Source organism: Microtus ochrogaster, unplaced genomic scaffold (genome assembly GCF_000317375.1).
Source record: "Microtus ochrogaster isolate Prairie Vole_2 unplaced genomic scaffold, MicOch1.0 UNK1, whole genome shotgun sequence".
Lineage (NCBI taxonomy): Eukaryota > Metazoa > Chordata > Mammalia > Rodentia > Cricetidae > Microtus > Microtus ochrogaster.
This window is the reverse complement of record NW_004949099.1, coordinates 9,480,060-9,494,888: the sequence shown is the minus strand read 5'-3', so window position 1 is coordinate 9,494,888 and position 14,829 is coordinate 9,480,060.

The following is a 14,829-nucleotide window of genomic DNA, read 5'->3' as shown; positions in this document are numbered from 1 at the left end:
TGTACAACCAGGAAGGGAGTCTAGTCGCCAGCCGAGCAGGAAGTGAAGAGAGCGAGAGAAGGAAATGGCCGCTTTTTTAAAGGGAGAGAGACCATGCCCCAATGGGCTGGTATCTCAGCGGCTATAGGCTGGAGGAGTGGAAGGACCTCCCGCAGTAATATAACCATTTTTACTATGTAGATACATAAAACATTAATACATGATATAAAAGCAAATAGGAGACTTGGGGAGAAGGAACACTAGCAGGAGAGGTGAAGAAGGGGAGGAGAGAAAGAGGAAGGTACAAGGATGAATTTGGTCAAAGTATATGATACACTATTAATAAATTGTTGTTATGAAACACCTCATTATGCACAATGAATATAGGCCAATAAAAAACTAGCCTGGTGTGGCAGCAGACACCTTTCATTCCAGCACTAGTGAGGCAGAGGCAGGGGGATCTCCATGAGTTTAAGGAACAATTTGTCTATATAGCAAGTTCTAGGCCACTCAGGGATGCATAGTGAGACCCTACATACAAAAAGGTAAAACAAAAATAAAAACCAAATTATCAGGTATATTCTTACCTCTACTGTCTGGATACCCCAACTGTTAATATTTACCGGTTGTTTTACTTTCTTCCTGCTTAACCTTTGTCAGAATACAGAACAAATGAAAGCAGAGAGCTGCCTAGAAAGAAATCACAAAGTGAATGAACCTGATTTTGGAGGCATCACTTGGCCCTCTTCCCATTGCACCCTCTGTTCAGGAAGGGAAGCTACGGAACAGATACTCCCGCTATACCCAAGCCTCTCCTAGTACACAAAAGCTGCTTCTGCCCAAGTGGTAAGGAACCCACTTCCAGGCCCTGCTTGACAGCATCCACCCCCAGATTTATTTCCCAAAGATGACATAGACTTGGCCAAGCTATTGACTGAAGGTTGCTGTTGGCAGGGCATAGATGTTCAGACTGAAGTCCATATACCTATGCAAGACTTTGACAATGTTGAATGGAGCCACAGTCACCTGAATTCTTGTCCTGGGCTCCAGACTTTAAAGGTTAAGCATGCTCCTTGAACTCTCAACAGGTAAGGAAGAGCCTAGTCTACCCCACTCATCTATTCTCTCATTCATTCATTCATTCATTCATTCAGTATTTCCTGAATACTAACTACACCAAACTCTTAGGTCCAGAAAGTCTTCCCAACAACAAATAAACCTAAAGCTATAAACACATTTAGTTGAGATTCGGATTGATCTGGCATCCAAGTCTTACTTGAACACCATAGTATTTTATAGACTATGAAGCCAAAAACTGTGAAAAATATATAAAATAACTGAATTGTTTTAATTTTTTCTGTATACTTCTACTACTTCCAACCCGACCCTACACTAACCACAGTCTAACAGAATGGCTAGGCCTACACATAGGAAAATCTACATAGGAGGCATCCATGATAGATGGTATATGACCACATAGATTAAGAGCCACCAAGGGCCACAAGCTGGTTAAGGGTCTGGGAACTGGATGAATGAGATCTTGGTGGAGAGACACCTGGCACAACAAAACATAAGTATCATCCCGGTCCAGGTGGGCCCAACTCCTGCACCTGTTGCATGAGATGGTTTTGAGCTGCGAGGTCTACACTAACCCTGTGTTTAATTCCCTGTTGAAGGTAACTGGCTCAGGAGCACATGTTGGCCATTGGCTTCCTTCTCTTCCTTGTCTCACTTCCTCCCTGCTCTCCCTGATGTCTCCTCGTGTCACCTCTCAAGCAAAGGAAATTGTATTCAGTACTTTGTCTTAGAGGAAGACAACAAACCCCAAATCTTTGTTGACCTTTCATGTTGTAGAATATGGCATTTCGTTTCCAATCAAACATTTAAAGATCTGAAGTAAAAGACAAAACAGGGCATCTGTTTTCCCTTCAGCAAATTTTGGGGAATTCTGCTTGTTTTCATTCAGTGTTAATTGTCCATGAATTTGTCTAGACTATTTATTACTCAGGCTTTTCTAGTCGTAATTAATAAAAATTCAGTTCAGAGGGAACAGATCTTAAAAAGGAGGATTGCACACCTATTGCATGTCCTCCAGGGGCCCTTGTGCTGAGAACTGGATCTTCTGAATGGAGCTGTTGGGAGTGGGTGATAGGGCCTGGTTGAGCTACATCAAGTGTGCCAGGCCCTTAAATGGGATTGTGGTACCCATTATGATACTTTCTTAATCCTTTTGCTTGTTTGTCGGCCAATAAGTAAACCCTTAGTCTCACCACATTCTCTTGCTATTGTGTGCTGCCACAACTCCAAAGCCATGGGGCCAAGCAATCATGCAATCATGGATTGGAAACTATAAAACTGATCACCATAATTCTTTTATCAGATCACTTGATTTTTCTCAAATACACACACACATACACACACACACACACACACACTGTGAGAGGGGGTGTGGGGGGGAGAGAGAGAGAGAGAGAGAGAGAGAGAGAGAGAGAGAGAGAGAGAGAGAAAGAGAGAGAGATTCACAGAAGATTGCTAAGACCTGAGAGCATCCCATTTGGACAGAGCCTAATTTGTACATTTAAATGATACTGCCTGCTTCTGAGGGTGGGGGAGTCAGCTTCCAAATAGACATAATTTACAGCACATAAATGCCACCACCCAATGCCAGTCAAGGAAAGTAGTCACATGTGAAATGCTTTAACAAAGGGAAAGGCCAAAAAAAAATGAATTTTAACTATTACCTGTCATTCCTGATGAATATTGCCTCTGTGGAGCAGGCAAAAATGCTGGGCCACTCTGGATAACCTTGAACATTTAGCTTTAGTGTGGATTATCTTTAAGGATGAATAAGTAGAGGGTCAGCTTTCCCATATTTTACCAGGAGATATTAGATCATTATTTGATGAAATACTGAGAAACTGCCTACTATATTGAAGGAGGCTTTTAATCAGGGTGTGATTCAAATTAGCTATTATTGTTGTTCTTACTAATCCACTATGTGCTGGTTTTCATTAAAATGATCAGCTTGGCAAAGATGTGGAGGTGCATCAATAGGTAAAGTGCTTACTAACCCCGTATGCATAAGGACGCGAGTTCAATCCCCTAGAACCCACATATAAAAGCCAGGTGTGGAGTCATGCATTTATAATTCCAGCACTGGGAGGCTGAGAAACACATTTCCCATGAGCTTGCTTGCCAGTCAACCTAGTCCAGACCAAGGAGATGGTGGTCCCTACAGAAAAACACATAAATATTCGTGATTCACACATATGGTGTCACTAGGCTTATCTTAGTGGGAAGGTATCCCAATAGGATTATGTGAAATACCAGTTATTAGCAGAGAGGCCCAGTATAAAAAAAAAACATATTTTTTCCTGAAGGTAAAATTATGCCTTTTGTTTTTTTAACATAAAGCATCAGGCAGAGGCCAGATTCCCAAGCTTGGAGGAAATGGTCCAAACTAAGAGATGTATGAGTCTGAATTTCAGTTAGTTTACTTGTAAGGTGCAGCAAGAGGGACACTCATTTAATCCCATTTCTGTGCATTAGGAAAGCCAGAGCTTTGAACACTAGCCAGCCTGCTTCTTCAGTTGAATTCGTGTTTGTTTCTGTGAGGCTTGCCAACTTGGTGACAAGCCCTTACCTTTATTGAAATCATACATATGTAATAAATATCTTGGATTGAGTCAGTTTATACATTGGGACCAGTGTACCAAGTGATTCTGAGTAGGACTCAGGTTATGAACAAGAAAGACTGGACTTTAGGTTCCCAGGCCCTCAATTTTCAGTTTGGACTGACCCTAGCTCTAACCACCATACTTCCCTTTCTTCCTTAATTTACAGAACACAGGCTTTGACGGTATCACCTTTGTGAAATTTCAGTAGGGACAGCAAGTAAGAAACACAGAAAAAGCACTCCAAGTATTTCAACAGGGCCTAAAGAAAATAGCTCAGTTGGAAGTGTGCTTGTGGGGTACAGTGCATGTTTATAATCTCAGATTGGGAAGGCAGACCCAAGAGGGTCCTTAGGGATTACTGGATAGCCAGTCTAGCCAGATTGGTGAACTCCAGATTCATGAGAGACCCTGTGTCCAAAAATAAGGCAGTAAGTGATTAAGGAGGATCCCCAACCTTGACCTCTGGTCTCTACCAATGTGCACACATATGTAACACACAAGCACATATATACACAGCACTATTGCAATGGCCATCAGAACCATCCCATTTTACAGATGAGAAAGCTGAAGACAAGATGCTGAGGAGGAGCAAAGTATCTATTGACTGAAGTAAGAGCCTGTGATCACTGTGTTCCCAAAATATTAAAAAAAAAAAACTGGTTGAGGCTATACTTGGGTCAATTTAGACTGAGCACATACTCCCAAATAGAAATAGAACCTGAGAGTTTGTAATCGTTTTCTACATGATGTAGTTAGGTGAAGCCAGCCTAAAGATCCGTGGGACCACAAAGGGTTGTTCTTAGCTGATTCTCCTTTCACTTTGCTCCCTGTGGGAGCTGTGGGAGATGGGAGGTCACTGCTCAGCTTACACAAGTAAGCACACGTTTAGAATTTATAAGATTTGAAAAACAAATCTTGGAAAAATGAACACAGGGTCTTGAAAAGTGCAAAAGCAGTAGCAATAAGGGAATACGTCTCTCAGGGATGCCTTAAGGATCAAATAAGACAAGACATACAGAGTGTTTCTAAGTGCAGACAGCCTGTCCTGTCAATGAGCAAGGACATGGTAAGTGGCAGCTGTGCAGGAAGAAAAGCAACTCAGAGCAACTGGGGAAAACCTAGTCCAACAGAAAACAGGCAAACACACACATACACATACACAGAAAGAAGGAGAGAGAGAGAGAGAGAGAGAGAGAGAGAGAGAGAGAGAGAGAGAGAGAGACTGACTCTACTTGGTTAATAAGAGGCAAAATAACTCCTTGTGTGTGTTCCTTTAAGACTGGGGCCCAGCACAGGTCAGGCATTGATGGAGGTAAAGACACCATTAACATAAATCCTTGCAGGCTGCATCTGTTGACCAGAAGTTGCTTAGATTGTAGAGATTAGTGTCAAATAAGAAGCCACTGGTGTCCAAGCCATTTGGTGACTTGTCGCTGGTCAGTAACTAAAACCTCCACTGCAAGGTGTCTCCTTTGAAATGTTTTCTGCCACTTGCATTTTGGTTAAGATTTCTTTTTTTTCTTAAGAGCCCTCTAGGTGGATGAAAGTCTAGTTTGCATAGATGAGATGTCAGACCTGCTGAAGGTCTGTTCTGCATAGACTGAGTCTCAGACATGCTGAAAATCTGGCCTGCATAGATGGGGTCACAGATCTGCTGAAGGTCTGGTCTGCATAGACTGAGTCTCAGACCTGCTGAAGGTCTGGCTTGGATTGATGGGGTGTCAAATCTGTAGCAAATTCTTTCTGCACTTTACCAGTTTTTTGTATATTATTTATCCTCCCCAAATCTTTAATTTCCTTGTCTGAAAGACTGCAATGATGATGGCAGTGGCCATGATGATGGTGGCAGTGGTGCCTAGTCACAGAGTTGTCTTAGGAAACTTCTAGATGGATACTGCATTCAGCTCTTTCAGTCAACAGACACACACACAGTAGGTGATCATAAACGATGTAATGCTACCTTTTCATCATTGCCAATTACATTTTTAAATGTTTGACTAGGGGATGAAGACCAGGACTCCATTCTATGTTAAATAAAATGAGCAAGTACAAAAACTACCACAGTTGGGCAGTAGAAAGAGCCAGTGGCTGAGGAGGATATAAAGGTTTACAAGGCAGGAATTCATGTTCATCTTCTAGGTGCAGTTGATGGATTGTTTTAAGAGGGCTATTATTGTCACACTGGGAATAATCACCAATGTGTACCAAGGGAAGGATGTTTGGGGCACGTTAGAGCATCAAGAGTGCTTTGCCCCAGTCACCCCCACTGTGCTGCTATTCCTTACCAGTCCTACCAGGAGCACCACAAATCACTGTAAATTGACTATTATGTCATCATGGGCATGGGGATGACAAATAACCTAGGCTAACCTCATGGATTCTAAGCAGAAAGTTTTCTTGCTTGTGTCAACCCATATAGAGGTACTTATGAGCAGTGCTGAATTGATGTCCTATCTTTAGAAGCCCTTGCCTCTTTGATGAAAATGAGAGCATTGCAGGGAGTTAGTTTCTGTGCCCCTGCAAGAAGAGTCAGTTTGAGAACAAACCATGAGTCCCGAGCTGTGAACAAGTCATGGATCCTGAGCTGTCCTTGTTGTCTTAGGCTCTTTTAAGCTATGTGCAAGGAATAAAGAACATTAACTGCCAGAGAATATGCACATTTAAAAGTGTCTATTGGGGATCCCAGGAAGCCAAGACAATGCAGAGATGAGCAGCCGGGGGCCCTGTGGAGACCATAAATGTGCTAATGGCAGCTCTCCAGAGTGATCTTATTGTGACTTTCAGTCCCTCCAGCTAATCCTCCGAGCAGGCGGAGAATGAAAAGTTATTCAAGGGTAGTGCTATGTACCCTTTATGAATTATGCATCTTAAACAAACTTGGACAAACCAGAGCACTCAAGTGGAAGGCTTTTAGCTAGAGAGCCCAGTGAATAGCTCTGCTATCGGTCTCTGGGGGATGTTTCACAGCACATCTTGTCCTGAGTTATCAGGGCCGAGAGTGAGAGTGCCCAGCGATGCTCAGACTCGTTTTTAGCTGCCATCTACTCCCATTCCCTTGTGGACAGCCATAGTCCCAGCTCTTCCATCTTTGAGCTTTCAAAAGGCTGCACTCCTTGGAATGAGAATCACAAGGGTCACTGATTTCTAGTTCAAGGGGTTTTGTACCAGGGCTATGAAAGGCTCTCCTAGACAGCCGTGGCATCCTGGGTGTGATTCCAAAGATAGAAAGAGGAGGAATGGGAAGTGGGGCATTGCTCATGAGGAGGATGCTGGTGAAGAGAAACTGCAGCGAGGAAAAAGGATTTTGGGGGGGACTGTAGATGTCACCAAGGGATAAGTAGGATGTTGGTGCTATCAGCTGTTTGCCTTAATGAAAGACAGTGGGTTTCAGTGACGGGTAAGTTAGGGAGTTTAATGAGACATGCACAAGTCATTGAGTTTATCTAAACGTCTTTAGAATGTGTAGCATATTGGATACCTAAGAATCAGCAGCTAAAATAAATTGAGTTCGGTAGAACTGAATTGAAGCTAAGTCATTCTGACCTCAGAGTTATCACTCGTTGACTGAGGACATTGCTACTAAAATCTAGCATATAGTATATGGCTGAGGATTGGGGTTGGCGCATGAATTGTGTTGCTTAGCCACTCCTTGGGGCAGACACTGCATTCTTTCCATTCTGTAAGTGAGAGAATTAAGGTCCAGAAGATGCTAATCACTTTTTAGGGACGTCTAGCCAGAAAGTTACAAAACTGAGTTGAACAAACTGTTTTCTTTGTCTGGCTTTTGTTCTGGAAACAAATTACCTGAGACATGGTATTTATGATGAAGAGAAGTTTATTTGACTCGTAATTCTGGAGGCCCAAAGGCATGGATGGCACTGACACCTGCCTGGCTCTGGTGAAGATCTTATGGGAGGGTATGTGGAGGAAAAATCAGAGGAAGTGAATCATGAATAAAAAAATATGAGGCTTGAGCAGAGGGCAAGCTCAGTTGTTGTTGTTGGTTTTAAAATCATCTTCTTAAGTGCTTACTAGGCTCCCGTAAGGAACATCTGAATCCCTTTGGAGAGTGTGGCTTCAGTTTAAATTCTAAGTCCCACACACAACACTGTCACCCAGGGACATGACTTTCACCACAGGAGACTTGGGGGAGACAACATCTCAACCACTAGCCCACCTCTGACTAAAGTCTCATGATATTTTCCAACACAAATCTTAGCTTGCTGAAGACTACCCACATCCCAGGTCTTCCGCATCTCGAGATCACTTCTGGGCTGGGAAAATAATACTGAGGCTCAAGGTGAGTGTCTGCATACTGTCCAAATGAAGGCTCCATCTTTTGCTGATACCAACCTGTACTCACAGGCTTTGAAGAAAGGCAGCTGGCAGTGGATTCCAATTTCTATTCGCTCCCTTGCTAGCTCTGTGACCTGGGGCAAAATACTTAAGGTCCCCAAATCTCACGTGCCTACCATCTAAACTAGAACAGTTTGGCTCTGTCTCCTAAGAACTCCTTGAGGTTCACAAGTGCTAATTTCTGAAAAATGTTAAGCCTGTTTCCTTGGACCTGGTCAGCATTCACCAAGAGATGGCTTGTATTAGGATTGTGTTTCTGTCCTTGACAGTTACTTCTCTTCAGATGCCAGCTGGACCCTGGTGTAGAAACCCAGTAACTCAAGGTTACTAGGCTTGTCCTTGAGCAACTGATGGACTGTAATCATTGTGATTACGTGCCAGGGCCAGCGGGGACAGCTTTTTGAGAATCATTGTGCAGCACCTCTTGGTGGCTGGCATGACGGAAGCATGGATTGCAGAGCTCTCATAATCAAGCCTCGTCCTTGTCTGATTCACCAAGCTGATGAGCTATGGAGTTCTCTTTTCTGAGATAAACTAGCTACCTCTGCCTTTGGGAGAAATGTGGTGGCACCTCTTATCCTCATGTGAATGCAATGCAATCAGTGGCTTCATATTACTGAAAAAGAAAAATTCCAATATTTTGGCATGACATATATCTAGTCCTTCTTACTTTGCCTGCCTTAATCCTTGCCCCATCCTCTGTGGTCAGTGTGAGCAGGGTGGAGTTCCCAGCAGAGCCTGGCCTCCTTCCGGCTGTCACCCGACAGGAAGGTCTTGTCTTACCCAGCAGTAACTTCCGTATCCATCTGCCTTCCACACTGCACCCAGGGTTAGCACTGCAATAGGAGAAGAATGATGAACAAAACACAACCTCATGATCTGAACCCATGCATTGTTATGATCTGGGCACTCAGAAAGTGAAGCTAATGATAAGAGAATCTAATACTTTCTCTAGTACTGGAAATGTTCTGAGATTGAAGGGGCTCAAACAAGGTCAGTCAGCTAGGAAGGCAGGGTGGCCACTTGGGGTTCGAGACAGGGCTTTAAGAGCTGTATGAATCTTCAGTTAATAGTCCTCAGGTTCTGATCTTGATTTGGGAAAGGTAAGATGTGATGAGAAACCAGTGCCCACAGGGAAAGGGAAATCGTAGAGACCAAAAAAATTAAAGTTTCCTTGGGAATTCCATGCTGGGTGGAAGGGAAAAGCTAAAATTTTGTGCCTCAGAGGAACTTGCCTCCCAAGGGATGCCACATACTTCCAACAACATATCACCATATCAGATATGTTGACTCTTGCAGGAGAGACCAGACTGAGTCAGTGATGAGTAGACATTGGGCAGAACCACACATTGACCAGAACTGCTCAAATATGCATGCCTTTTGCCTCTACTTAAGCATAAACTCCTGGAGATGGGCTTGAAAGTGGCTGGACCCCTTTATCTGCTCACCTTCTCAGTGTGATTACATTGAATGATTCTCTTTCTCTGCTCTTCGCCCCTATTTGTATAATTGACACAGGGAGACAGGTGGCCAAGTCTAGCCTGTTGAGGTTGCTGGAGCTTTACCCTAGAAACTGGGAGAAGATGATTGGCTTCTTGCTCTCAAATTTCCTGCTTGAAAATGCAGGGCACTAGGCCAAATGATGTGACTGCTATGCTCAGGTCAGCTTTGCTTTCTTGCACGCGTGCTGAGCACGGATGTGTACGGCGGCTGTGAACCTGTACTCTGCCTCGTTTCTGTCCCAAATGCTGCAGTCCGTGATGGGAGGGGAGGCTTGCTCATGAGACCTCCATGAAGTTTATTCTTAGTGACATCCTATGACTTCAAACAGCCTGAATGCTGAGTGTAGTGTAGAAGGTTAAGAGGGAATTATTCCTACTGAGCTAGGCAAATACATATTTAATTGCTAACATTTCCTTGTACAAAAATGTCTGAATTGGGTGATTTTTAAAAGTTTGACCCTTGGCAGTCCCTTTAATCATTCCTTTGATCAGAATTTCCCCAGGGGGACTCTGCCAACTCCTCAGAATGTCTTCCTTGGCTCATACCTGCCTCTGCGCTGATGGAGCATGGCTGCCTGTCAGGTGCTCAGCTCTGGGGAACATGTTTAAACTATTATATTATTCATTATCACCAGGCCAACGCATCCTTCTCGGGCTCACCGCATTATTCTTCTCTAGGCTGGTACGCCCTCCCTTCTGGGCTCTCTGGCGAGAAGGTCATTGTGTTGGAGAAATACATAATGCTTCTAAATCCCATGACTTCCATTGGATCCACCCTGCATTGTCAGAGGAGAATGTCTTGACACAGAATACCAGTGCTCCTGATAGTGTATTTCTACCCCTTCCTACATTCTCTACTCAGGATGCTGTGACATTTATGTTTTTCTGAAAACAAGAGCGTATGATTTTAGCTGTATCGTACATTCTTTGAAAAGCAAGCCAGTTGTGTTGGTACATACCAGTAGGATTTGCTGAAGGAGGCAGAGGCAGGAGGATCACGAGTTCAAGGTCAACCTGGGCTACACATTTTAGCTGGGCAATGGTGGTGCATACCTTTAATCCCAACACTCTGGAGGCAGAGATAGGTAGATCTCTTTGGATTTGAGGCCAGCCTGGTCTACAAGAGCTAGTTCCAGGACAGTCTTCAAATATAAAAAAGAAACCCTGTTTGTTTGTTTTTTTAAAAAAAAAAATGAAATCAAACTAGATGTCTTCTTGTCTGTGAATTACAAGCTTTATCTGCCTTTGTTTTGATGTATCATTTTTTGCAGCACAGGAGGTACACAATGAATGAATGAATGAATGAATGAATGAACGAACGAAGGTTGTGAAGCTAATAGCCACACACAGGCATATAGTAGATCACATTGTAATTGTATGTTTATTTATTGAAACGTTCAGTTAAAAAAAATCAGTACATGAAGGATTATGATCCTACAAAATTAAATCTTTTGTTTGTTTGCTTGTTTTTGTTTTTTTTTTTTTGAAACAGGGTTTCTCTGTGTAACAGCTCTGGCTGTCTTGCAACTCATACTGTAGACTAGACTGGCCTCAAATTCACAGAAATCTGTTTACCTCTGCATCCAGAGTACTAGGATTAAAGGTGTGCTCCATCACCATCTGGTTAGGGTGAAACTTATTTCTCAATTCTGCAATCCATTTCAATGAAGAATGCAAAATAGAGATGGACTCAAAATGTTCTCGTCATAATGTGGTCTTTATAGATCTTTACTGATATGGTTCCCCACAGCTACCACCAGATTCAGCAGTGACAAATGTTTAGGTGGAAGAGGGAAGACTTACGTGGCTATGTCAAATTTGCAGCCCTCTCTTCCTGCCTCAAATTCCCAAGTAGCTGGAATTATAGGATGCACTAATAACAGGCATGTGCCAGCAGCCTACCTTCTTAGTCCTCTCTCTCTCTCTCTCTCTCTCTCTCTCTCTCTCTCTCTCTCTCTCTCTTTCGTGGTTCTCTGGTATGTGGTTTTTGTGGAGTGTAGGGGTGGGTGGGTACATGCACATGAGTGCATGGATCCCTTGAAATATACGTAGAGGCCATAGCAGGGTCTTGGGTTTGGGTATCTTCTACTTTTCCCTACCTACTGTCTTGAGGTAGTGTCTGTGGCAGTTCACCTTTCTGTGTAGGCTAACTGGCCAATGAACTCCTAGGATCTGCTAGGATCTGCTTGTTTTTATCTTCTAAGCCTACGGTTATAGGCACTCAGCCAAGACTGATTTCATAGGGATTTGAACTCAGGTCTTTGTGCTTCTCCCCAAACCCCCTCCTTAAAGATTTTTAATTGATCATATTTTGGTGTATAATCAATATAATACATTGCATTAACTATCATCTAAATTTCTTACTCTATAATATTAACCGCTAAACTATAGATTTTCTAAATCTGAGGTTTTAGTTGGAATTTCTTGAGATCTTTGTGTACATGTCTTAATTTCATCTTTAGAAGCATCTGTCAGGTAATAAGTGTTAAGCTCAAATACAACTTCATTCTCTACCTGACCCTTCCTATCAAGCTGCTCTCAGTCTAGTGAAGTGGATGACTTAATTGTCCATCTATCTGTACGTCTAACCAAAAGCTAATTAGTCACTGTAATTTGTTACCCATATGCTAGATCCTGAGGATGAACTCAGGACTGGCCATGCTTTCTTTTTTTTTAATTTATTTATTTATTGAGGATTTCCGCCTCCTCCCCGCCACCACCCCCCACCTCCCCGCCCGCCCCCCACTGAAAGGAGACGGAGACAGAGACCCAAATAGGAGCATCGGACAGAAATCTCATGGCCATGCTTTCTGACATCATTAACAGCCTAAGGTGATATCAGCTCAGTGACGGAATTCACGATGGGGGTATATGTCTTTATAATTGATCAGAGGGAAGAAACACTGGGCTGAGGAAGTCCAAGAGGATTTCGTGGGGGGTGCGTCTGAATTGCAATAGATGATTGTTTAGAATTTGTGGTGGAGAAGGGAGGCCACTTGTTGGTTCCTGGTTGCCCGGCTAGCTTAGACCTGAAATAACACACAGAAACTGTATTATTTAAATCACTGATTGGCCCATTAGCTCTAGCTTCTTATTGGCTAACTCTTACATATTAATTTAACCCATTTCTATTAATCTGTATATCATATGAGGTCGTGGCTTATCAGCAAAGTTTAAGCACATCTATCTTTGGAGGCGGCTCCATGGTGTCTCCCTAACTCTGCCTTCCTCTTCCCATGCTATAACGGGCCAAGCCATTTCTTTATTTATTAACCAATAAAAGCAACACATAGACAGAAGGACCTCTCATACCATTTCCCCTTTTCTGTTTAAACAAAAAGGAAGGCTTTAACTTTAACATAGTAAAATTACATATAACAAAACAGTTATCAAGAAAGAATTACAGTTACAATATTTATATCTACTTTATCTTTTATTGTAACTAAGGAAAAATATAACTATAAATTCTTTAACTCCATCAAAGACTCCAGAAGGATATAATGTTACCTAAGTAAACAGGAAGTATATTGTAAGTAACTTTGAAAACTAGAATTGACAGAAACATCTCACCCAAAGTTCTTCTGTATCATTGGGGAACCCATATTCAGCCTACAGGCCCAAAGTATCTGGCAGACTTTTCCAAAAGCAGGAAATTTCAAAGACAGTTCTGCCTATATTGGCAGTTTGTCGATTACTTTCTTCTGTTTCCTGCAGAATATCTAGCTGACTCTTTCATGAAATAGGAACCCTGAAAGATCATCTCACCTTTAGGCAAACTCAGCAGTCATTTCTCTGTGAGTTCTGCGTGTCCAGTTCACGAAGCAGTTAAGGCAATTGCAGTTTCTTGCCCAAATGGCTAACCAACTCCAAAGGGAGCCTCTTGGGTGCCCATCTTGCTCTTGAAGTAGCTTGGTGCTGCCAGGAGCAGATGTGTCTCACTGTCATGAAAAGTGCTAAATTCTTAAACATTTTTAAATGCCATATTCTGTAGTCTTTGAAAGGTTTGAAGAATGCCTATCTACCTTAAATATATACCTCTGTACATCTAAAAAAATCTAACTAACATGATTATAAGCTTGACTATTATAGATGATTATCTATTAACATATATTTTTAAGTTATACATTACATTTCTAAATGAGCTGCACAAACACAGTACCTTAATCAAGATCAGAAATACATACACACAGTATAACAAAATTGATCTTAAATTTGTTACAATAAACCAAGATCCATACCAATGAAAATCTCTATAGCATGCCCTCCTTTAAATGTAGACAAACATTTATAGGCAATATTTGGGAATGTTGGAGTAGTTCTCCTCCAAACTTCTTTCTGCTGTTTATTGGGTGAAGTACTTTTGGGGGTGTATTCACAGCAACCTTTCAAAGGGTCTCAGTGCATCAAATCATATTTGTCTGGAAGCAATCCACAGGTTCTCATCCTCTGTGGAAACGAAAGAAGAATCTCATTTCCAAATCAACATATCCTTAGACCCAAATTCTGAAGTCAAGGTATATTTATAATATGCATGCTGGTTTAGCTTAGCAGCCCATACAATAAAATGTCTCTCTGTACTTAGCTCCTTTCATAGTCAAAAAATTCAAAGCTAACACAACAATAAACATAATCCGGACTCTGTGAATTTTCAATTTTTATGTGGTTTATTTTTCTTTACTTCTTTTAATCTATGATTATCTGTAATTTGTCTCTTTAAAGACTTTACCCTTTTTAAGCATTAACTTTATTTTATGACTCTCTACACTCTTTTTCTTCTTCTTCCAAGCCTATGTACATTTATCCAACACTATGACACATCTGGATTTGTCTTTATTGCTTATCTATAATTCTTTATTGTCCAGGAGCACTTTTTAGAATGCTAAGTGCTTCTTAAAACTTAAGCTGTGCCATTAGTATGGTATATACATTACTTCCTCCTTGTCTGCCCAGTCCAGCATGGTGGAACCACTTTCACCTCTGAGAGCCATGCACACTGCCCCATTCTCAGGTGGGTAAAATTTCAGGGAAGATTGTCACCTGTGAGAGGAGGGCCATATGCAGTAGAGTGGGTAACCACATTAACAAGTTTAGCTAAGCATGATGAAATTGGGGGAGAAAGATCAGTCATTTTCCAACCACCCATACCCAAAACTATATTAATTAGATTACTATTTGACCAACAGCTTAGGAGTCTTTCTAGCTAGCTCTTATATTTTTTTATTAATTGTTTTTATTGAGCTATATATTTTCTCCACTCTCCTCCCTTCCTCTTGCCTCCCCTCTATACTCTCCCAAGGTCTCCATGCTCCCAATTT